The sequence below is a fragment of the Musca autumnalis genome, unplaced genomic scaffold, assembly GCF_047663935.1.
Source record: "Musca autumnalis isolate F117 unplaced genomic scaffold, ASM4766393v1 scaffold_1, whole genome shotgun sequence".
Taxonomy (NCBI): Eukaryota; Metazoa; Arthropoda; class Insecta; order Diptera; family Muscidae; genus Musca; species Musca autumnalis.
In genome coordinates this window covers 163,880,572-163,906,170 of record NW_027411644.1, presented here as the reverse complement: position 1 = coordinate 163,906,170, position 25,599 = coordinate 163,880,572, and the positions used below count along the sequence as shown (strand labels likewise).

Sequence of the window (25,599 nt, the reverse complement as noted above, 5' to 3'; positions counted from 1 at the left end):
TATCTATTTACTCCGTTTATCTTCCTCCTCGATTTAATTTAAAATGTATACAATATGAAAATTTCTTCAAAAATCTTGGAAACAAATTCATCGTCGGTGGCGATTTCAATGCCAAACATACTTGGTGGGGATCTCGGCTATCAAACCCCAAAGGAAGAGAACTGTATAAATGCATCGCTTTAAACCATTACGAAGTTTTGTCAACTGGTAGTCCTACATATTGGCCTGCAGACCCAAATAAAATTCCCGATCTAATAGATTTTTTCATCTACTCAGGAATATGCCAGTCAATGCTAAGTATAAACGCATGTTATGACTTAGACTCAGATCACAGTCCAATTATTCTTAACTTTAGTACAAGAAATGTTCATAAACATAAACATAAAACATTAATTACATCAAAAACCAACATACCTATGGTACAACATCACATTGAACAACACCTAAATTTAAATATCCCGATTAAATCCGGAAAGGAATTGGAAAATGCTATAGAACATTTAACACAAGTCATACACAATGCTACAAATCTATACACTCCCGATAAAATTGATCTAAATTCCACAAACTTTTATGTTACGGCTGAAATACGATCAATGATAAGAGAAAAGAGACGATTGCGCAGAATTTGGCAAAATTCGAGACACCCAATGGACAAAACAAATTTAAACAGAGCTTCAAATCGGCTTAAAACCCTTCTAAGTGACTACAAAAACCAATCAATTGGAAGCTTCTTAAGTAATTTAAGCCCAGATGAAAGTAACGAGCACAGTTTATGGAGAGCAACAAAATATCTTAAGAGACCTCAAAAGAGAAATGTGCCTATAAAACATTCAAATGGAAATTGGTGTAGATCAAACAAGGACAAAGCTGAGGCGTTTAAAGACCACTTGGAGAATTCCTTTACACCTTTTGATTTATGTAGTCCCCAACAAAATAAATTAATTTCCGATTTTTTGGATGTTCCATGCCAAATGAGTCGCCCTATTAAACATTTTACGTTTAGTGAAGTTTGTAAGGAAATTAAAAATCTAAAGAAAAAAACACCAGGGTCAGACTTAGTTGATCACAAAGTCATAAGATTGCTTCCAAAGAAGGGTTTGGTGTTCCTAACGACAATTTATAATTCTATTATGAGGCTGTCCCATTTTCCAGTGCAATGGAAATGTGCTAAAATAATTATGATACCAAAACCTGGCAAACCTGAAAACCTGTTATCATCGTATAGGCCTATAAGTTTATTGTCCATATTTTCTAAACTGTTCGAAAAATTGTTTCGAAAGCGACTTTTTCCGATTTTAAATAATATTAATATTATGCCAGATCATCAGTTTGGATTCAGAGAAAATCACGGAACACCTGAGCAGTGTCATAGACTGGTGAAGGTTATAAGAGATTGTTTGGAATGTAAGCAGTTCTGTTCTGCAGCCTTTCTGGATATCAAACAGGCGTTTGATAGGGTTTGGCATCAAGGCTTGTTATATAAACTAAAAATGTTATTACCTGCTCCTTTTTATTTATTTTTAAATTCATATCTGAATGGAAGAACATTTTATGTACACATCAATGATAAAGAATCTAATTTTGGGGTCATTAAAGCTGGTGTACCACAAGGTAGTGTTTTAGGCCCTGTTTTATATACGCTTTATACAGCAGATATGCCCGTAAGAAATGAGACTATGATTGCTACTTATGCAGATGATACTGCCGTTCTTGCTATTAAAGATGATCCTTCTTCAGCTACTGACTTACTCCAAACACATCTGAATGATATCGAGAAATGGTTTAATAACTGGAATATTGGAGTCAATACTGAAAAATCTGTGCATGTTACATTTTCCTTAAGGAAAGGAAACTGTCCTTCTCCAAAATTGAATGGACTTACAATTCCTTCTGTGGATTGTGTTAAATATCTCGGTCTGCACCTTGATAGAAAACTTAACTGGAAAAATCATATAACATATAAGAGACAGCAACTAGATCTGAAGACTAAAAGAATGTTCTGGCTTCTTGGTCCAAAATCAAAACTGAGCCTGAATAACAAATTACTACTGTATAAGACCATTCTAAAGCCTATTTGGACATATGGAGTACAACTATGGGGAACAGCCAGCAATTCTAATATTGAGATACTTCAACGATATCAATCAAAGACGCTTAGATTGATTACGGGTGCTCCTTGGTTTCTTAATAATAACGCGATTCATAGAGATTTAAACATAAATAAAATTACAGATGAAATTAAAAAAATTAGTACTACGTATCTTAACAGATTAAGTAACCATTCGAATGTGTTAGCAATTAATCTATTAGATGACACAGATGAAATTAGAAGACTAAAACGAAGACATGTTTTAGACCTCCCATTTATTTAATGAGTTTCATAAAATATGTAATCTGAAATTAAAATTGTAATATGTATATATTGTTAAATCCACTGGGGTTTAACAATTCTGTTATATTGTAGTAATTATTAAATTTGCTGAATGTTTCTTGTAAATAGATTGCAAATAAAAAGAATAAATAAAAAAAAAAAAAAAAAAAAAACTTCTAAAATGACCCATATCGGTTCTCTCTAATGGTACCTCCCCCACAAAAGTTCAACAATTGCGTTTTAGTGCAGTTAATTCCTAATCCACATTTTTGTCGGCAAGTCCAAATGTCTAAAAAGAGCCACAAAATTCTGAAAAGACCCTAAATACATTCGATCTGTCCGTAGGTGAAAGTTTCACTTCACATTGGCTGAGGGTATATATCTGTCGGCAAAGCCGACTGACACTTTTTTACTTGTTTATGTCCCCTTTCCTTTGCAAAGAATGCTAACATAGAATTGTTGCTTGTCATCAGCAGAGGTAAACAACGAGAATGTTGTTGTATTTGCTTTACACATTGATCAGCGAATGCCGTGCTGATGCCTATAATTGCTTTTCGGTTTCTATTGCTGCCCAGCAAAAATTTGGTAAGCACATGTCATTACTTCATGCATTACCGAGTAATAAGTGCTCATTACACTCCGCATTATCAGGCAGTACACATATAATGGTTTACAAATATTTAATTACTTCCTTACTTACTAGTTGCTTACTAAGTAATGAGTACGGTGGCACAGAGCTAGTGTGTCCGACTACACGCAGAGAAAAAATATTTTTCGGTTCTGTTGGAACAAAAATAACTATTTTGGTTTCAAAAATGTGTTTGTTTTGTACAAACATTGTAATCCAAATCCAAAAATACCATCTTTTGTTCCGAACATAGAAAACAAAAACAACTTTCGAATTTCCGCAATATTGTAAAAATCGTTAACAATACCGATTGTAGGAACAATCATAATCTAATTTTTTTACAAAACATATTGTCAGCTCTGAAAACCAGATACTACATTTTTTGATTTGAGTGTATATACTTCTCATATACACTTTCCACACAACTTTGATATAAATATCGCGTATAATATTACGAGCATTGATGAACGCAATACATGGTTTGCTACTTTAGCTGACAACAAAGACAAACAAAAAGCCACAAGCAGCCACCACAACATAAGGAATAATTAAACACCATAACAAACATGAAAAGGAAAGGAGAATGAAATAAAGAAGAAGAATGAAACAAAACAGAAACAAATAAAAACAAGGGTCTCATTGTTGGTATACATACACACAAAAACAAAGATTTAACAAAAACGATTGTTGGATTCACAATGCAACATAAGGAATCCAACAATATGTTAACAATACATATTTTGCTCTTGGAATATTTGTTGGATCAAACATATTTTTTTCTCTGCGTGTACAAATCTTTGGGTTGTGTGAGCTCACCGTCGGCATGGGAGTTTTTTGTTCACAAAATTACGAAGAAATGTTGATATACATGGATGTGTTTAAACAACAATTACTGTTCGTACGATTTACCTAGTATGTTTGGCTACAAATCAGAATTTCGTGTGTTCAAAACCAGGGGAGAGCGAAAGAAAAAGAAAAAACAAGAAAAATGTGGAGTGTTAAATTTGAATATAATTTCACCTCAATTGTTCTAAAAATAGAACATATGCTTTTTAGCTTTTTTTCGACTACCGGTATGTGGTTAAATATGTACTTAAAAATGTATATAAGGAAGTATTTCCTTCATAAAGTCATTACTTTTTTTTTTGCTGGATGGGTTGCAGAATTTTACATTTCAGGTAAAACCCATACTTTATTGTATTCAAACATTTGAATAACAACAAAATGTTTTACAGTGGATATGAAATTGATAAGTTGCGGACGAAGGTAGGGAAGACTATAGTTTCAGTTGTCAGTTCCCTATGCCGCCGACTATGCACCGATAAACCCAAGCCCATACAGCAAATTAAACAAAATGAGAAATTTGCTGCATGGCTCTAAGGCTGATTACCCTACATATTGAGTCGAACTAAAGAAATTCATGTCCACCACTGTTTTATGTGGTCTTAGCATTGTAAAGAATGCGAACATAGGATTGTTGCTTACAATAAACGGAGGTAAACAACGAAAAAAAAAAAAAAATAAAATATTAAATTGAGCATAAAATTGAGAAAAGACGTCAATGAGAAGTTTTTCTTTGGCAACCTTACTCAACCCCAACGAAAGTGTTTCCAAAACAACACTAACCTTCTCCAATGTTATGTGTCGTTGAATTACAACGAAGGCAACCTAACAAAATGTTGTTGGTATGTTTACTACAGCCATATCCAACCATACAAACTGTGCCAGTGTTTCTCAAATAAAGTATTGGTGGCGTTTTTTTATTTCGATAGCTGTTAAAATTTCGTTTTTTCACAATAGTATGGCTTAATCCCATTGTTGGTGTTTTAATATTTTAAAACAACTAATTTATTAGTTGAGAAAGTTTGGCATTGTTCGCCAAGAGTTATGGCAGGAAAGACTAGTTGCGATCGTCGCCACAGGATCTCATCAAGAACAGCGTTAAGGGCCGATTGTATGAAAGTACTAAGCTCTTTCTTTAGGTTAAGGCTTATTCCTTGGAGGAGCAGGATATCTTAACTTGCGGTGTTCTGCATCCACTTTAGAAAGAAAATGTAGAAAAACCCTTTAAAGGAGCTCACATAGGATGTTATCGTTGTTCTCTCCAAAACATGGACCAATCTTTGCAATTTTCCGAATGGAGCTTTTGTATCCCCTGACAAAACACAATACCAAATTACAGCAATCTCCGGAAGAAAATTTGACAAAAAGCCCTCGAAATACATACAATTTGATAATACTGGTTCATGGGGGCTAGAGTCAAACATGGATATATGGGTAAAAATTTCCATTCTAAAAAAATTCAAAAAAAAAAACAAGTAAGAAAAGTCTATAGTCGGACGGAGCCGACCATGGGATACCCTATACCACTATCCCTGGACAATCGCTCTCCACGGAACTTCTTTTCAATGATTGTGAAAATTTAATTATCAAATATCAGAGATGTAATTTATAATACTTATGACCAAAACCAAAAAGTTATCTAGCATAACAAAGACATTTTTGTAGCGGGAAAGGAAAATTTAGTTCACACAAACTAAAATGTATTGAAACCCACTTATGTAGTACTACTACTTCCATTGTTTAACCGCTACGTTATTGAAATTTTTACCAATTTCACACGTTTCAGTCCATTTAACCCGCTAAGTATTATCTGATCTTCACGTTGGTTTGTACGCTTCTTCTTCATCATAAACTCAAACTTTGTTTAAAATTTTGCGGGTTATTATTTTGACCTACAGAGCCGCTACAAAATTGGTTAAAATTTTGTTTTTGGTCCATTTCATCCCCTGAACATTTCACGATCATCACCAAAAACTAATCATTACTATCCTGGCCCGAACCCAACCTCTTTAAAAAATTCGTTACAATCGGTCCATAATTGCGGCCTTAAGCTTGTTTACAATTCTTAATGGACGGACACACGTCGCTAAATCGCTTTATCTCGTCGAGATATGAATTTTGGCATACCAAAAAGGGGTCTAGGGCGAACTTTTGGAGAGACAATATGTAGCATGGGATAAAAATGTGGTTCTCTACACAGAACCCATTATATATTAGGCATTATGCCCGTTATCTAGCAAAAACTTTATTGCAATTTACATCAGAGGAAAGGTCAGTATTTTTTCCATATGTAAGCTACTTTGCGAAATATATATGTCCTCAAGGAATTAAAATATCGACCAAAAATAAAATGTTTATATTTTTCATACAAAAGTAATGGTCCATTTCACCCGCTAAAGAATATCAGATCATCATTCAAAATTGTAGGTATCTTTTTCGACCTATACTCTTACCCGGTGCAAAATTTCCTGACTATTGATGTATAATTGCGACTTCTAGCGAGTTTATTATTACACTACAAACAAATAACGGAATATATTACGCTGTAACTCTGTTATCTGATCATGCACACCAACATAATTGGCATCAATTGAAAGGTCAAGCGTTCCACTTTCAAGTATATCTCACTTGTCCGGAATGTCACTTCCAGGAATTAAGATATAAGCTGTATATTAAAAATTTTCACAATTTTCACACAAAAGTTTTGGTCCATTTAACCCTCTAAATATTATCCGATCGCCATCTCCAATTCCAAGCGTTATATATACTCTTACCTTATTTAAAATTACGAGTGGATCGGACTATTATTGAGACCTACAGAGCCGCTAGAAAATTGGATAAATATAATGTTTTTGGTCCATTTCACCCCCTAAATAATTCACGAACATCACCAATAAGAATAGGGATCTATTCTGATCTGAACCCGACCTCCATACAAAATTTCGTGACGATCGGTCCATAATTGCGGCCTGGAGCGTGTTTACAATTTATAATGGACAGACGGACGGACAGACACACATCTCAAAATCTATTTATCTCGTCGAGATATGAAGATTGGTATACCACATTGGGGGTCTCCGACGAATATTTCGCGGTGTTACATGCATTTTTACCAAAACAAACTTATAATACCCTTTTCCACATTGTGGTATAGGGTATAAAAATTGTTGATGCTACATCAATGAAATGGACTAAGAAAAAGTTGATTTTGGAATTACTGTTTTCGTAACTAACATTTAGTCTTGCGCGCAAACGTTATGTCCGTTTTAATTTGGAAGTTCAGAAAAAATTCTACAAATCGCGGAGTTGATATAATAAGCTGTTATACGTCATTACCGTTAACTGAATTCGTACTCTTTGCGATGATGCAAAAATAATCCCGAAATGTCTAAACAGATTCGCGAAAAATCAAATTAAAAAACGATTGCTGCTATTTTTCGGGTTCGTACGCATAATTCCATGATTCGTCACCTGTATCCATCTTATAAACGTCTTTCGAACACGGAATCTAACGAGAAAAACCCCATTATTGCCACCAAGTGTTTATGTAATATCGAATGTTAGTTGGTGGAATAAATGCCCAAGGATGTCTCTATCTCACGATACTTAACATTGCGATCTTGGATTATCCGTTCACGCATGGCTTAATTTTTTCTGGCACAACGGCCGCGTTTGGACGACCCTCACGACCATCGTTTTTTAGCTTGTGGCAGCCACGATTGAATTCATTGAACCAGTTTTTCATAGTCCTATAGGATGGTCTTTTATCGACATACAAAGATTTAGTTTGATCGATGCACTCTTGACGTGATTTTCCACGTCGAAAGCTATGAAAAATTATTCACAAGTAAATTCCATTTTTTTGCAAAGTGATTTTTTCAAGTCACTGTAAACAACGCAAAAAATTGTCATATGTCAAACTGACCTGAGTACGCTTAGGAAAAAAAATTTCAAATGACACCTGGCGACACTGAAAGTTGCATAAGCCAGAGGGTTTTTGAGTAAAAATATTACAACAGCATCTAGAGATTGTGAGAAATGAAATTGAGCCTATATCGTAAAGGTCGGAGCTATAATATTCATGTTTTTTTCATGCAGCTGCGAAAAATATAATAGCACCACCACCCACAAAAATAATTCGCGGGCATTCATATTTACATGTGCACATTTTGCTGGCCGTTTTATGCGTATTTAGGACTAAGCGACTCTAATACTATATTTTTTTTCTAAAACTATATTTTTTTATTCAAAACTCATTTAAAATATAAACCAATTTTTACAAAAACCCCAAAAATTTGGCGAAAAAAATAATAGCACCATTATTAAAAATTCTTTTAAAATTATAGAAATTGGACACATATCTACACTTTACCACACAAGAATAGAAGTACATCAACAGAAGCAAGTGCCTTTATTTTTATTTTTATATGATTTTATGATTTATTCTTTAGTTGATGGCGTTAGTACCATCTGTCGATATGCTAGGTATCGAACCAAGGGGAATCTGGTATTGGTTGCAGGATTCTTTTTCAAGGACTTCCCAATATGATTTGTGTTGGTTTTGATTATGTAGTTACCTTATTGACATTAGTTGATACTTTTTTTATTTGTCATAATCTAGGAACAACGCATAACCCTAGAGAATGGCCATTGAACTTCTATACCCCAATTTCTTTGATTTTCCTCTAGATTATAACTCAGAATATTGCTGTTCGTATCCTTTTGGAAGGACCAAACCAGTGACAACTTATCTTCTAAATGAAATAGAGTCGTATTTTCTAGGATTCCAACGACAACGAGTTAACTATTCACAGTTTTGTTGCTATGTATAGGGCTTAGTCTCTGACGACAAAGTCAGATCCCTGCTATTACCGCTTAACAATCCTCTGTTAATGGGCTTTGATATATATTTTTGATTCTATTCCGAGTTTTTGAGGACATTCAACTGAGAAATTAAAATAGTTTCCTCCAAACATAGACATAAAGCCTCACATCTACATAAAACATTGTTTCACAGTTATTCGTGGTGGTGCTATTTTTTTCGCAACTGTATGTGGTAGAATGTAATTGTGAGTACTGCATGTGTACAAAAATTTGTATCCATATGGTCCCAAGAACTTATAGAAAACTGCTTACAAATTACGTATAGTCGCCACACGGTCAGTTTGTCGAAGAAACAGACGACCATTTGCTTCGAAGGTCTTCTTCCATGAACAGCTTTCGTTGGATTTGGCTCGCTTTCGAAGACCCAAACGGTCGATTCCTGTCTTGTTTTGAGCTCCTAGGCATAGATCCAAGCTTCGTCTGTGACGATCTTATAAATGTCGTTTGAAGCACAGCATTTATTTTTATTCACAATTTCTTTGCACCAATCCACAAGAGTCTTTTTTAGCGATTGGCCAATTTTGCTGGATCTAGCGAGAAAAATCCAATTTTGCGGTCAGTTGTTCATGCAATATCAAATGGTAGTTGGTGGAAGAAATGCCCAAGGATGCCTCTATCTCACGGTATATAATATAGCGATCCTGCATTATCCTTTCACGAATGGCTTAATTTTTTTCTGGCACAACGGCCGATTTTGCCGACCCTCACGACCTTCGTTTTTTTGTTAGTGTCGGTCATGATTGAATTCATTAAACCTGTTTTTCATAGTTCACAAGTAAATTCCATTTTTTTGCAAAGTGATTTTTTCAAGTCACTGTAAACACATGGTCGTATGTCAAACTGTCCTGAGTACGCTTAGGCTAAAAACTGTCAAACTTTCCAAAAAATGTCAAATGACGCCTGGCGAAAAAGCGTGTTGCCTAGGCCAGAAGGTTTTTTAGTGCCCTTCGTAGTCATTTCAGTGGGTCATAGTATAACTTTTGGACCAGTTTGCCAAGAAGCATGGGTTGTCGACGGAAAACCTAATATGGCTGTAAACAGGACCACAACGGACAGCATCGGTCTGCATTTCCAAAGGATCTTCTACAAGACTCTAAACTGCCCTTAGCACAAATGTTGAACTTTTGTGGCGGAGGTACACTAACCAGAAGGTCGATATCGGTCATTTTAGAAGATAAACTAAATTTGGACAAAATATTAGGAGATCCAAAGTTTGGACCAAATTGGTTGCCCCGTTCAAGGGATATCGTGCATACCATTTTAGTGACATTTATTTAAATATTGGGGTGAAGTACCGGAAGTTGTTGCCCATCTTCGAACTGAAACTAATTTTGGACTAAATATGACCAAATATGGCCAAATTTTGGACCATATCAATTGATCAGTTCGAGAGTTATCATCCTCTCCAGCGACTACATATCAAGAAGTATGGACTTGTCCCTGAAAAAAAACTTTTAGCGTCGTAATTGAGGCAGTGAATGCAAGTTGCTTCAACAGAAATCAAAGTGATTCGAAAGCAGGTCTTAAAGTGAACTTATCCGAAATTTTGTGCGGGAGGTACAAGAAGGAGTGGACAAATATAATCCATATTCAAACCAGATCTATATCTGCTATACATATTAACCAATCTTGAGCTCCAACCTCTACACACGGTATCATAGGGTTTTTTTGAACCTTTCAGGCTATTTTCTCAGGAAGTATGGACTTGCCCCGGATGAATCTTGTACCGTCGTATGTGGGGCAGTGAATACAAGTTGCTACATCAAAAATCAAAGCGATTCGAGAGCAGGTCCTATACTGAACTTTTCAGAAATTTAGTGTGGGAGGTACCCAAAGGAGTGGACCGATTGAATCCATATTGTAACCTCATCTAAGTCCGGCAGAAAATTTCACGATGTGCAAAATATGGACCAATTCGGTTATTTCCTTCAAGAGTTATCGTGCGCACAAATTTTCCGAATATTTTCAAACTTTTGTAGGGGAGGTACCGGAAGGAGTGGACCGATATAACCCATCTTCAGACTTAAACTAAGTTTGGACAAAATATTACGAAATCCAAATTGTCGGAAACGGATTTCGATGGGGCACATTTTGCCCGTATGAAAGTGTATATACTTTCAAGCGGGTGGTACTTTTATATGGGGCTATATCAAAGTGTGGCCCTATGTTGACAATTTTTGGTGGACAAGTTTGTGACCACTGGGAACCTCACATGTCAAATTACAAATAGTTCGGTTAAAGAATACAAAAAATTGGTCACAAGTCCAAAAACTGGGAGTTACCGTTACATGCGGGCTATAAAAACATGGACCTATGGATCAATTTATCGTTTGTTATCACGACCGTCATACAGGGCTATACCAGAACTAGGACTTATGCTGACAATTTTTGGTGTAGAAATTTGCTACCACTGAGAATCTCAAATGACAACTACCACTAAGTACCTAAAACCCTCAAAATACACGGTGCGCTTGAACCAACTTTAAATGAAAGAAGCGGATTCTGAAACTACAATGTTCATACAAAGTTCCGACTGAAATTCGTCGGAATAGGTCCACGTTTCATAGAACGGTACCTTCCGATTTTCGTAATTCTGAGGGTTGTGACGTCAATATCCCACCGAAATTACTGAAATGTGTTATTTAGTCTTCCGTGGGGTAATAAAATATTTCAGAAGAGAATTATCTCTATAGGTCCACGTCTTCCTATATCTCCCATACCCAGCAAAAATTCGGATCCAGTAGTCATTACGTAACCCAGTACAAAGTAATGTAAACAAGCTTCTTTTCCCATTACAAGTAATCTGTCTTTGGCTAGAAATCAGAGGGTTCGTGTGTTCAACTCGCACAGCGAGCGAATTAAATAAAGTAAAATAAAAGTAAGAAAGTGTGATGAAATTAAAAAAATCTCTACATCAACTGTTCTAAAAATAGAATTTTTTTCTACTTACTTTTCAACTTCTAGTGGCCACAGAATAACTAGTTATTCTAGTGGTCATAAAATAACTACAAATTGAGTGCGACATGCTCTTGTAAAAATAATGGGGAAGAAAGGGGGTTTGCGAGTAGTTACGGCTGCCAAAAATCCCTTACAAAACCCATGATTTTAGGGAGGACTTTTTTTGCTGGGTAGAAGCGTACTTCTTGATTTTCCTTATTTTGAAGGTTTTAGCCAAATTATCTTACCGAAATATCGGCAGTTTTGTATTTAGTCTTCTTTGAGTCTAAAAACGTTCCGCCAGAAATTTGTCGGTATAGGTCGAAGTTTTGATATAGCCCCCCGATAATGGTACCTCTCGAATTTCGGTATTTTGAAATTGCTGAAATTTGGTATTTAGTCTTCTTCATAAACGTAAGGAAACTAATTGTTCCATTTTACTTCTATACAACTCGTGGTGGAGGGTATATCATGTTCTGTCCGGCCGAACTTATCGCCGTTCTTATTTCTTTAAAAGTAATTTAGCTTAACCTCAGCTAATTTGATTTGCTTCCGAAAACAGAAAAGTTCGCAGACTTTCTTCTACACCTATATAAATTTAATATGTGCAGCATATAGGTCTACTTGACACTGCAGTTGAGTTTTAAAAAATAATAATTAGTATTTAGAGGACTCCGTACGATTGGACGAAAGCTGACTAACCGGATTTACCAGGTTTAAGCTATGTTTTTAATCTCATTTGCTTTTGGCAATATCATTTAGCAACATTTGTAGTCGGCTTAGCCATTGCCTTTCTTCTAGTTTTTGGGCATTATAACTCTTGAACTAAAAACCTGATTTGCCCAAAACTTCTCTATCAAACTTACATGGTGTAAAATACTTACATACATTCTTATCATGTACATAAATAGAATTAAATATAGGAGATAAATTATAATTCGAAGTCTACGATATAAAAGAGTGGCTTGGTTGGAGGCCGACCAATAACAGCTCAGAGTCCAAACCTACATTGAAAGCAATTCTAATTTCAATTGAAATGATATTTTGAATAATTTGAATTTTATGAATAGTGTTTCAAATTTACTGAAATAACCGTATGTAATTTTAATATAGATAGACTGAAAATGTACATATTTTTTACGTTAGTATATAGTTTTCAAAAGATGTGCTCGAGATTTCAGATCGTATACACAATGTAGAAAATCAAAACATCATTCTTAAAATCGAAATGAAGGTATAGTATGTAGAACCACACAATATAGGAAATCACATGCATTTGTAGAATTTTTAGAAAATTGCATCTCTAAACAAAATACAAACATTAAACATATTTAAATACATACAATGACATGCACTTTATGTGATATTTAAAAAATTTATTTTTTATTCATATCATTTAATTTAAGATTTTGTTTACTTTGCCCATTGCTCTGTCTAATTTCTTGTTTTGGTGTTTACTTCTATTTACAGCCAAATTTAAAAAACGCCTCAGTGATGCTTTCAAAAATTGTCCTTTGAAAAATTTATTTTAAAAATAACTGCATAAAATTATAAAAGAGAGATGAAACCTAAACAAAACATACATACAAACAAATTGGCATATAGACTAAAACAAATAAACAAAACATAGCTAAACGGACAAATACATGTACATACAAACACATACAAGAAATAATTTGGACAATGGTTTCAAAATTTCAAAAATGTTATAAACACTAACATACGTACATACATACATACATACAAACACAACCAAAACATCTATTGAAATCCCACAAGCTGAATATACATACATATACATATATCTAATAAAACAAATTTGCGCTGTTTTTACATTTATTTGATTATAACTTAACTTAAATGACAAGGTTATAAATATTTAAATATTAGATAAACAATATTAATGAAATTAATAATAAAATAAAAACAATAAATATACATAAAAATATACAACATACATATAAAATATACATATATAAAATGGTGGAATATATGCTATGATGATATGCTAACAAATATTTTGGAAATTTCATGCAGAAGCAATGTTTGTTTAAAGTTATGATTACACTGTGCGACAACAAACAAAAAAATGACAAGGAAAACTGAGTAGATTATGAAAGTAGAGCTAAAAATATGATACAGGTGTATCGGCGTTTTTAAAGTGTTCATCGGAAAGTGACCAAAGTAGGCGAGGCAAGTTCCGCCCATTTCTAGTTTTTTCGAAATATTCGAGTTAAGATATCTCAGCATCCTTGCATTTTAGGTATATAGTGTCTTTGGCAACTTTACAGAGGTGGATGTGGGGAGTATTTTTTTTTCAAAATCTTAACCCTCATGCGGATCATCAAAGGGGTATTTTTTGGTCCTTTTTTTGAAAATCTTTCAAAAAATCCTTAAAAATGTGATCATATCAAATCCAAATATTCTAGAAAATTTCTGGTCATAAAATTTTACTAAAGGTCTAGGAATACACCAAATCTGTAGATCTTTTCTAATCGCCAGAAATCTCTAAATATTAACAAGTAAGAACGGCGTTAAGTTCGGCCGGGCCGAACTTGTTATACCCTCCACCACAAGTTGTATTGAAGTAAAATGGAATAATTAGTTTCCTTTCGTGTATGAAGAAGACTTAATACTAAATTTCAGCAATTTCGGCAAAACAATGTGAGGCACCATTCTATGGGGGGCTATTTCAAAACGTCGATCTATACCGACAAATTTCTGACGGAAAGTTTTTAGGCTCAAAGAAGACTAAATACAAAATTTCCTATATTTCGGAAAGAGAATGTGGCTAAAACTTAAAAAATACCGAAAATCAAGAAGTACGCTTCTATGGGGATATAGGAAGACGTGGACCTATACTGATAATACTATTCTGGAATATTTTATAACTCTTGGAAAACGAAATAACGAATTTCAGCCATTTCGGTTGGATATTGACGTCACAATCGTCAGTATTACGAAAATCGGGAGGTACCGTTCTATGGGGGCTATATCGAAACGTGGACCTATACCGACGAATTTTAGTCAGAAATGGGGCAATATGAAAGCGTGGACCTGTACAGACATATTTCTGGCGAACAGTTTTATATCACATTGAAGACTAAATACCAAATTTCAGCCATTTTTAGTGTAATATTGAAGACACAACCTTCAAAATACGAAAAATCGGGAGGTACCTTTCCATGGGGGCTATATGAAGGCGTGGACCTATACCTATACAAATTTAAAGGGGAAGTTTGAGTACCCCCAACGAAGTCTAAATACCAAATTTCAGCCATTTCGGTGGAATATTGAGGCCACAACGATCAAAATACCGAAAATCGGGAGGTACCGTTCTATGGGGGCTATATGAAGGCATGGACCTAAACCGACAAAGTTCTGGGGGAAAGTTTTGTACCACCAACGTAGACTACGTACCAAATTTAAGCCATTTCGGTGTGATAATGAAGCTAAAACCTTCAAAATACCGAAAATTGGGAGGTACCGTTCTATGGGGGCTATATGAAGGTGTGGACCGATACCGACAAAATTCTGGGGGAAGTTTTATACCCCTAAAGAAGACTACGTACCAATTTTCAGCTATTTTGGTAGGATAATGAAGCTAAAACCTTCAAAATACCGAAAATCGGGAGGTACCGTTCTATGGGGGCTATATGAAGGTGTGGACCGATACCGACAAAATTCTCGTGGAAAGTTTTATACCCCCAAAGAGGACTACATACCAAATTTCAGCCATTTTGGTAGGATAATGAAGCTAAAACCTTAAAAATACCGAAAATCGGGAGGTACCGTTCTATGGGGGCTATATGAAGGTGTGGACCGATACCGACAAAATTCTGGAGGAAAGTTTTATACCCCTAAAGAAGACTACGTACCAAATTTCAGCCATTTTGGTAGGATAATGAAGCTAAAACCTTAAAAATACCGAAAATCGGGAGGTACCGTTCTATGGGGGCTATATCAAAACGTGGACCGATATATCCCATTTTCAATACCAACCATCCTGCAAGTAATAAAAACTTCTGTACCAAATTTTGACTCTCTATCTTTAAAATTGCGAGCTGTATCTTGATTTCAACAGACAGACGGACGGACGGACGGACAGACGGACATGGTCAAATCGACATAGAATTTTATGCTGATCAATAATATATATACTTTATAGGGTCTCCGACGAATATTTCGATGTGATACAAACGGAATGACAAATTTAATTATACCCTCCATATGGTGGAGGGTATAAAAACGCGTTTTAGGGATAAAGTCGAACTTCATCTGAGTTTATTGAAAATTGTCCCTCAAAACATAATTTTAGAGAGATGACGTCGAAGACAAAAATATTCTTCATCAAATTTCACTATGGGTCACCAAAGAAATGAAATGTTTATCTTCATTATGTATCATGAAAATATCAGTATCAATTTTGCTGAAAAAACATGAAAATATTTCCCAATTTTTTTGACGAAATTGTTTTCTTTCTTTTTTCGAGTTGATACATGAAAGTAATATGAAACTTGGTTATAGGTGAAAAGTGCCAAAAGAAGAAAAATTCTTCAGAAAATCTCACTATGAGTTTCGGAATAAAGTATTTATCTACGTATACTATTTTATTAAGAGAATTGGATTACAAATTTATACATTTTAGGATGAAATTATTTGTATTCATTTTGGACTGTTAATTTTACATAATTCCATACTGGATCAAAATCTAACAAAATCCTTCACTTTTTGGGGATATGATTAAAAAATATGTTTTCAAAATGGCGTATTTTTAGTACTTTTAACTCAAATTACTTAGTTAGGATAAGCCACTGGTTGCTTATATTTATTGTATGTAAAAATACAAGAGAGGTTTTTCCGCTATGGTCCAGTTAAAATATAGGTGTCATGTGGGCTCTCACATGTACGATTTGACGTGGTCCAAAATAATACAATGATGGGAGCAACTCTTGCTTTGGTGACATTTACGGAATTAATCCTAAAAAAACATAAATAACTGTTTCATAAATGACAATAACAAATCCATTTAGAATATAGCCATTTATGTCATTTTCTAGGGTTAATTCCACCAAAGCAATATTTTCATGATATATAACTACTATATATATACTATGGGTCACAAAATTTGATGAAGAATATTTTTGTCTTTGACGTCATCTCTCTAAAGTTATGTTTTGAGGGACAAGTTTGAATAAAATCAGTTGAAACTCGACTTTAACCCTTTAACCCATTTTTAGAGATTTCTGGCAATTATAAAAGATTTACAGATTTGGTGTATTCTGAGACCTATAGTAAAATTTGATGACGAACAATTTTCTAGATTATTTGATGTGATCACATTTTAAGGGAGTTTTTGAAAGATTTTCTACAAAAGGACCAAAAAGACCCCTTCGACGAACCGCATGAGGGTTAAAATTTTTAACAAAAATATTCCCCACATCCTCCTCTGTAAAGTTGCCAAAGATACTTATACCTAATATGCAAAGACCCGAAGATATCTTAACTCGAATATTTCGAAAAAACTAGAAATGGGCGGAACTCGCCCCGCCTACTTTGGTTACTTTTCGATGTAAACTATAAAAACGCCTATAAACGTGTCTCATATTTTTAGCTCTACTTTCATAATCTAATCAGTTTTTCTTATCATTAAAAAAAAGAATTTTGTTGCACAGCGTTAGTTATTTATCTGGATTTACATATCAGGAGATTTTCAAAAGCGCTGTTCATTCCCAGTTGCAACAGTATTAACTTTTGGTAGTTGTAACTACTTTCCATTTTCAGCTGTTGCAAATTTTACTTATAACAAGTAAAAAATAATCAGTCGGCTTTGTCGACAGAGATATACCCTCAGTCTGTATGAATTGATACATCTATGGACACATCGAATACCTGTTACACAACTAAAAATCATTTCCCCAATAATAATGTATACTCGGGGATTTTTTTGGTCGGCAGACACATACATGAATTTGGATTAAAGTTCAAAAGTGTTGCGGAGGAGGTGCCTGAAGAAATGAACTGACATAGTTCTTTTTGGAAGTTGATCTTATTTTGGGAGTCATTCCTTTCGATAGATATCGCGCCCTTCGATCATTAAAGTTGGTCACACTTTGGAGTTTTTGGATCATTATGTCCGCCGCACGAAAACCATAATATCGCTGTAAACAGGACCCCAAGGAGTACCTTCAGTAAACAGTTCCAAATTGCACTTAAGCAAGAATGTTGAATTATATAATGGAGGTACCCTAAGAAGTAGACCGAAATGGTCAGTTTCAAACTTAAACCAAGTTTGGACAATATGTATATTATGATATCCAAAGTGTGAACCAAATCGGTTGTTCCGTTCAAGATATATGGCGCTCAGAATTTAAAACAATTACGAACGGCGTTAGATTTGACCAGGCCGAACTTGTTATATCCTCCACCACGACTTGTATTGAAGTTAAATGCAACAATTAGTTTCCTTTCGTTTATGAAAAAGAAGAAGACTAAATACCAAATTTCAGCAAGTTCGGCAAAAAATTTGGCTAACCTTCAGAATACCGGGCTATATCAAGAGGTATGCTTCAATGGTAAATATAGGAGAAAATATAATTCTCTTCTGGAATATTTGATAACCCCATGGAAGACTTAATAACAAAATTCAGTCTTCCGGTGGGACATTGACGTTACAACCTTCAGAATTACGAACATCGGGAGGTACCGTTTAATATATCGAACCGTGGACCAATACCGACAAATTTTAGTCAGAAAGGTTTTTACCTCCAACAAAGACTAAGTACCAAATTTCAGCCAAAGCATGGGAAATGTGGTATCTTCGTCGTCTTCGCTAATATTGGATACCAAAAGTTAGAAAAATGCTCTTTCCATATCCTGAGTACACTATCTGCATCAGTTACCAACTTACCTTGCTGCCTTTACCTTTTCCCACTCCCGCTTTTCCATTTCTCTCTTTTTCCTTTTCTCTCGATACCCCTCTCGTGCGCTACGCATTTTTCTCTTCGGTAGCAGCACCACACTCCTGGTAATATCATGATCTTTGGTATCAAAGTATGCGTTTTGCGGCTGTTTTTTTTTTTGCATGGAGTGGGCAATACATTGCAATTGTGTTGATATGTTATCGGAACGTGGTGTACTTTGAATTAAGCAATTGGGCCAGTTGAGTGAAATATGCTGTGGCTATCTGTTGTGATTGCAGCTCACCAATGTCCAACTTCCGTGTTGTGTTTGTTCGTACTTTATTTACTACGTTTAATCGGCTAAGTACCTTTGATGCAACAAGGTAGTGATCCGATTTGTTGTTTACGCTCGATGAATGTTTTCCCATCAATCATAACGTGATCAATTTGATTAATTGTTTTCTGATCCGGAGACAGCCAGGTGCCCTTATAAATGTCGATATGCTTAAATCTGGTGCTGCTAACTACCATGTTTTTGGCCGCTGCAAAGTCTGTCAGCCTCATACCGTTGTGGAGACTGAATTTCCCGACTGTTGGGCAAAAGATATTTTCCTTTCCAATTTTGGCATCAAAATCGCCATGAATATTTTAATGTCATGGGCAGGACAACGGTCACATGTTTCTTCTAAGCGCTCGTAAAATATATCTTTGGTCTGTTCGTCCTTATCTTCAGTGGAAGCATGAGCGCAGATAAAGCTGATGTTGAAGAATTTTGCTTTTAATCGAATTGTAGCGAAACTTTCATTCACTGGGAAGTAGCTGGAGACCAGATGTTTTAACCCCCGACCAACTACAAATCCGCAACCAAACTCATGCTTTGTGCCATGGCAGCTATAATACAGTGCGTCATCTTTAGATGTTGTTGTGACGTCCTTCCCAATCCATCGTATTTCCCGTATGACAGTAATGTTGGCATTGTACTTTTCAAGTACATCTGCCAAAGCGTAGACTACACCTACTCTATAAAGAGTACGAACATTCCAGGTGCAGATTCGTAGATCATGGTCCTTTAAACGTTTGTGGGGTTCGTCAACTTAAGAGGGGTTTGTTTTTCTTTTCTATAGTTTTTTCCATAGTAAGCTGCTTCTTCTAAAGGACGACCAAACTCAAGTTTTTGACCTTCATATGGGTGAACGCGCGGTAAATGTTAGCTCACTACCTTTAACGGGTGTTAAAGGCAGCTTCCCAGGTGGCGCCACAGGGAGGTCATTGTCCACTCGATATGAAAGAGGGAATTTTAAAGAATCCACAACTGCAAAAAAACGTAAACAAAACTTTTAATATTGAAAATATTGCTGAGTGAAATCGGAAAATTTTTCAAAATGTGGGTTTTGATTTCCTTTATTATACCCTACACTTCATTGTGGTAAGGTGTATTATGTCTTTGTGCATTTGTATGTAACATGGAAAAGGAAACGAAATAGACCCATAATTCCTTTTGGGGATATACATAGAATCACTTTCTGAGTCGATTTATGCATGTCCGTCCATCTGTCCGTCTGTCCATGATTTTTTGTTCGCAACGTACAGGTCGCATTTACACTATGCAACACTGAAAATGCAAACAACTTTTAGTATGGATTTTTTGAAAGTACATATTTAGACTACAAAAACCCTAGTAGGGTTTTGTCCTGTCAGATCCAGTTCGGATTTTATGGCCTCATCTAAACCGGGCTAAATGTACACTTTTTTGCATTTATCAGGCCTTTATCTCAGGAATGAATAGGAATTTGGCCTTGCTGTCTTTAGCAATATTGTAGCCATAAACCAGTAGAATTTATCTTTTGAAGAAACCACATAAGAAAAACTCCATCTGTGGCATCAAAATCTTAAAAATGTAGAAAATTTTACATAATTGCTAAAATTCTGGTCAGTATCGGCTAAACTATTGGGAGTTGAACCAAGTAACCTTTTGCAAAAATCTTCCAAATAAAGTTCTCAACAATTCTTTAGAACATTCTGAAACTCTAAAATGCTTACTTCATGTTGTTTCTGCGGTATTTTGCACCATATCTTTTACAACACGTATTTCAAACACAGTTCACACCAACAGTTTATTCTCGCATTTCGGATTTCACTACATTATTGACATTTTTATTAAATCGTCGTTGAAAAATGTACTGAAAACAACGGGATAGAGGCATTTTAGAACAATGACATGTTCTGAAGAGTTGTGTATTACATTCCAGGGAATATTTTTCCAAAAGATAATATTCAGAAAAAGTTAACGGTTTTGGAGATACGGTGCGAAATGAATAAAAATTGTGGAATTTTTACATATATTTTGAAATTTGAGGCAATAAATGTAGTTTTTCGAGTTTCTTAATTCTCTAAATATTTTATTCTTGTCTTTATCTACAAATTTGCTTCAGAGGTCAGAAGAAGATTCGCATTGGTTTCAGAGATATAGCCCCGAATTTCTCTAAAAACTCAATATTTAATCATATTTAGATGGGGCCATAAAATCCGAGCTGGATCTGACACAACAAAACCCAAATAGGGCGTTTTGTCGTTTGGGTCTGTACTTTTAAAAAATCCACAGTTCGAATTGTTTGCACAAGATCACCTCAAAAATGTTGCACAGTGTTATAATACGATTCAGCTTGAAATTGGGGAACATTATATTTTTAGCTATAGTAAGAACGTCGTTGTTTTTGGTGAAAATCGGTTCAGACTTGGCTATAGCTCCCATATATACATATATTCTCGGCCGATTTCACGTATTTGCTGCACAAAACACGCTATATATGTCCGAGTTTGATGAAATTTAGAATATTTGACTGAATTCAGCCTAGAAATAGATGTGGTAAATTTAATCGAAATCGGTTCAGATATGTGTATAGCTCCCATATATATTTTCGGTATTTGATGCACGAAACATGCTATATCTGTCCAATTGTGATGAAGTTTGGAATGAGTAACGGAATTTGGTCTAGAAATAAATGTACCAAGTTATATCGAATCGGTCAAGATTTGGATATAACTCCCAAATTATTTTATATATTCACATTGGTGAAGGGTATCATACCGTCGGCCACGCCCGACTTTTATAGTTTCCCTACTGGTTTTTGCTGTGTTGATGCTGCTCCTCAGCAAAACATTTCAGTATGTTTTCAATTTTTTTTTACTAACGGTTCCAGAGGCATCGCTCCTTGAAAAATCGAATTTTGAATACTTTATGGAAAAAAATAATCATAACTTTTTAACATTGGTCCAAATAGAAAAAGTCTTTTTTTTATCAGCTACCTAGTAAAAACATAGAAAAAATTGATGCAGTTTTCGCAATTTAATATTTTAAATCAATTTTTAACAGTGATAGTACTCTTCGATTTTCTTGAAAAATGTTTGTAATAAACTATGATTAATTACAAAAATTTTAAGTCCTATTTGGTAGTGGGATTCGAATAATTACTATTTTTTTACTTTTATTGAATATTGTTAATAAATTGTTCCTTTATATTAGTGTGAAACATTTATTATCTTGCCAAAAAAATTAATAAAAAAGTGAATGTTATTGTGTGTGTGTGTGAGCACACAGCAATCGCAAACCGTCTAGTACTGAAATTAAACAAAGTGTTAGTGGTGTTTTCTTTAATTTGGGATACATTTCAAAATACTCAGTTTTAATGCCAGTACTGTTTTATTGTCATGTCTACTTTGAAGATTATTGAAAATTTGCAGTATTGAATATGTATAACAAGCTTTAAAATAAATTCCAAATTAAACATAATTTATGTCGAATTCGTTTCATGAAATTTCTAATATATTTGCCATTTTAATGAAAGATGAAAACCAACACAGAAAAGACACAAAATTAGTTGCCTTGTTCCCCTTAAATAAAAACAAATGAAATAGTAAACAATTCCTAATAGTTGAAAAAAAACTGATTATCTCTAAAGGATAATGAAATGTCTACGCTAATGTAATTTCAAAAATCTTTCAAAAATTATGTTAAATAAAATATATATGCAATATTTATGAATTTATACTAAGAAACCATGTATTAATAAATTTAAAAGTTAAAGTGTTAATATTAATAAATTGAAGAAAGAAAGAAATTAAAAAAAAAACAATTTAAAAAATGTATTTTTTCAAAAAATACCATAAAATGTGAGTTCGAGTTTATTTATCATTTAGAAAATTTCAAATTAATATTAACTAGAATTAGTATACAAAAAAATTAAATAGGTCAATGCCGACAACAGTACTGCATACATATATAACAAAAATAATTATAAAAACCCCTTAACAAATAACACAAAAGAATGACGCTGGAATCATAAAATGAAACTGAGTTTAAATTTGCAGATCATATGGAACTTCAATAAACAACGACATTAGTTTTTAATAAACAAAAAAAAAAACTTATAAAAAAATAACAAAATAAAACCCTTGACGCAAAAATATTTAATATTTAATTCTGACAACCAATTAATATTAATACAGTAAACCCCCTTACAATTTATACATTTACATAAAAAAGCATACATATAATTCATTACTCACACACACTCATTTATTCATATCCTAAGAATATTTGTGAGAACAAAGAAACAATGTTGGATTTATTTTTAAAACATATGTATTTGATAGATACTGTAATCTATATATATAAAATAAGTAATGTTCAAAAAAAGTTACATATTGCAACAAAATTATAAATAAACAATTTAATTGGTTTTTAAAAACATTATATATACATATATAAAACTTGAATAAATGCCAATAATAAATAAAACCAACCAATGTTCTTCTTTTATAATAATGAAAGGATGGAAAGGTAAGTAACATAATGCAACATTTTACATACAAACTTTAAATTGACATTTTCCTTTTGAAATATCGCAGCGTCATCACTATTACCACAAAAGTCACTCCAAAAAAAGTATGTATATGCCTAATATTATAATTGCAGAAAGCACTGTTTAATTAAATCAAACAAACTCGGATTTATTTTGACAAGTAAAAACTTTTAAGATATGACTTACAAGCTTTGTTCCTTTACTTTTTAATGGTAAAAGTGGTAAAAGAGAAAACTGACAAAATTTGCTCAAAGTTGCTTTCACATGAACATTTTTACCAGAAAAGTAAATGAACGAAAAAATGGTAAATCTGGAAGCAATGCCAAAAAGAAACATAAAATATCAATTTTCTTCTTTTATTTCACAGTTTTTAATTTTGTTTTGTCAGTGTTTGCCTTTTTCTGTTTTTCGTTAATTTTTTCTTCATTGTGAAATAATCGTCAAAAAAATCAGTTCTACCATTTTTTACCTGCAGAAATTTGTCTGGTAGCCTGTGGTAGAAGAGAAAGGCATATGTGCTCTCTCTCCCCTCCCACTCTCTTAAAAATTGCTGTCAATTTTACCACTTTTTGGGGTTAAGGAACGCTTTGCAGGTTAATCGTCAATAGGCTTACGGATTGTGTGGCCAATCCAGTTGTATTTACGTCGTTTTATTAGTGTGTTAACATCTTCTTGTTGAACCAGTTGAAGAAGGTCTTCATTTGAAATGGTCCTTGGTCACCATATTTTTAGAATGTTGTAAAAACATCTGTTGGTGGAAACTTGCAGTTTATTTTTAATACTATCATTCACTAGACAGGTTTCAGATCCATACAGTAGTGCTGACTGGACGCAGGCATTGTATATGTGCAGTTTTGATTTTGGAGAATATGCTCTGGGGCAGAAATTTTTTAGGCTGCAGAACGCGCCTCTGTCTTTTTGGAAGCGCATGTTGACTACGCCTATTGCTCCGCCGCACAGTGCGAAATATGGGAACTTTAGTGGAACTTTACTCAAAAATTAAAGTACATAAAACCTATGAGATTATTGTTGAATTCTATTGCTAAGCATCCCATGACTAATGCTTCATATTCAGTTTTGCGATTTACCCCGCGAAACAACTAGAAATGCACTTAAAAGTTGCACTTTTGTTTAACAATATTAATTTTATTAAAAAATCGCTTCTAGCTTTGCTTAAGTAATATAGTGATACAAACAAATTGTACGTTAGTTGACTATAGTTTTTGTTGCTGTTATAATTCTCGACAATTTTTTGATTATTTGGCGTTATAGATTTGTAATATCTAATTTAGTTTGGTTGCTATTCGTCTACCAAAAATGTTTTTTTTTATAAGTTTTGGAGGTTTTTTAATGTATTGCAGAATAAATCGCACATTTTCTGAGATGTAGGATATTTTTCTATAGACAAACCAAAAATTAAAGTCATTGGAATATTCATATATCTATATTTTTGAAAATTTGATAGAAGAACCGGCATTAGACGTTTTCGTTTATCCCAAAATGGGTTCACCAATACGAAGAAATGTTGCTTTTAATAGTTTTATGACTATTCCTGCGAATTTCATTCACATTTTAAAAAATTTCAAATTTGAGCAGTTTTTTCAGGACATCGTTAAGTACCTAAGTCAAAGCATAGTTGCACCAGATGCTTTTAGGTGATATACTCATTTGCAGAATCGTGTAATAAGATAAACATATCCTCAGTCGAAACCGTTAATTTGTAAAATTTATGTTATATCAATGACACTATACGAAAAATAAAAAAATCTCAAAAAAAAATTTTCATTTACTAACATATGTGGTTGCTTGGGAGGAGGGGCCACAGCAAGGATCTATGCTCTGAATTGTTTTTTAGAATATTTTCTATTCAATGAAGACAAATTTTAAAGTAAACCAAACTCGGTTGGCAATAATTACCTAACACCATTTAAATATCCCAAATGTTGTGCCCCCCTCATATTGGGACTATAGCAAAACGAGAAAATACTTTGCTAATATATCGCAAAACGGTTTTCTAACTACGGAGAACATAAAATACCAAAATGCAAACAAATAGTTTGGTAAATGTGCTTGGAATCTTTAAAATATGTTATATTAGCCGGTACCGTTCAATGGGGGCTATACCTATACGCGTACAGATATTGACAATATTTTGGACATATGTATGTT

At 34.1% G+C, this 25,599-nt stretch overlaps 1 protein-coding gene across 2 annotated transcripts in view; it reads left to right on the top strand.

Annotated features, from left to right (window-relative positions):
- Positions 1-23,366, top strand: part of cpx (synaptic transmission protein complexin) — a 1,026,747-nt gene extending 1,003,381 nt beyond the window's left edge. For both annotated transcript variants that reach the window (XM_073958834.1, XM_073958833.1), the window contains one exon: positions 13,137-23,366. The gene's annotated coding sequence lies outside the window, so the exon portion shown is untranslated. The remainder of the gene's footprint in view (positions 1-13,136) is intronic.
- Positions 23,367-25,599: the final 2,233 nt, after the last annotated feature.